At 45.2% G+C, this 950-nt stretch overlaps 1 protein-coding gene across 1 annotated transcript in view; it reads right to left on the bottom strand.

The window, feature by feature from the left end:
• Nucleotides 1-950, bottom strand: part of GLUD1 (glutamate dehydrogenase 1) — a 25,471-nt gene that overhangs the window by 5,233 nt on the left and 19,288 nt on the right. The gene's annotated exons all lie outside the window — the stretch shown is intronic.

Raw genomic sequence — 950 nt, 5'->3', positions numbered from 1 at the left:
CAGTTGACTGTCTGCCCCTAGGTGGTCAGTGCACATCATAGCGAGTGGTTGAGCGGCCTTAGCATATCATTAGCATATTATGCTTTGATTGGTTAAACAGCCGACCAGTTGATGGGACACTTAGCTTATTAGGCTTTTATTATATAGGATTCCTACAACAGGTAGGAGGTGAGACATAGCACTCAAGTCTAAAATTAGAAGAACTGCAAGCATTTGAAAATTGGGAGACCAATAGATTGGGCAACAATTATTTTAAAAGGATAAAAAGGAAGTCACCATAGCTGTTGCCCTACTTATTGCCTAACTAGCTGGCTGTCTTCTTTTTGTGCTCCCTCTGGAGGTTTCAATATGAGTGACTGATATATGCCAGGCAGGTGCTGGGAGGAGCAAGAAACCCACTGAAGTGCAGGATGCCCACAGCTCTGGCACGCAGAGGGCACTTTCAGAAAAGGCTGCAGAGATGTGGTGATACCTAAGAAAGAAGAGAGTAAGGCATTTCTGACAGAGGGACCAGAACTAACAGACATGCCTCTGGGAAAGGGGAAGATTCATTTAGGGGAACAGTTAGTACCCAGAGTGGCAAAAGCATCTTCAAAACAAAATCCTTAACTTTTCCCCATGTTTCAATATAGTTCAGCGATCCTCACCTGATGTGCTGCAAGAATGTTTAAAACATGCAGTACCAGAGGGGCACCGACCTCTTTCCCCTTAGACCAGCCATGGACAAACTACAGCCCGCGGGCCGGATCCGGCCCGTTTGAAACGAATAAAACTAAAAAAAAAAAAAAGACCGTACCCTTTTATGTAATGATGTTTACTTTGAATTTATATTAGTTGACACAAACACTCCATCCATGCTTTTGTTCCGGCCCTCCGGTCCAGTTTAAGAACCCACTGTGGCCCTCGAGTCAAAAAGTTTGCCCACCCCTGGAAGGGCATGTGGGAGGGTG

This window comes from Myotis davidii, unplaced genomic scaffold (genome assembly GCF_000327345.1).
Source record: "Myotis davidii unplaced genomic scaffold, ASM32734v1 scaffold642, whole genome shotgun sequence".
Taxonomy (NCBI): Eukaryota; Metazoa; Chordata; class Mammalia; order Chiroptera; family Vespertilionidae; genus Myotis; species Myotis davidii.
Note: the sequence above shows the minus strand (reverse complement) of the source record. Positions and strands in the feature narration are given on the sequence as shown.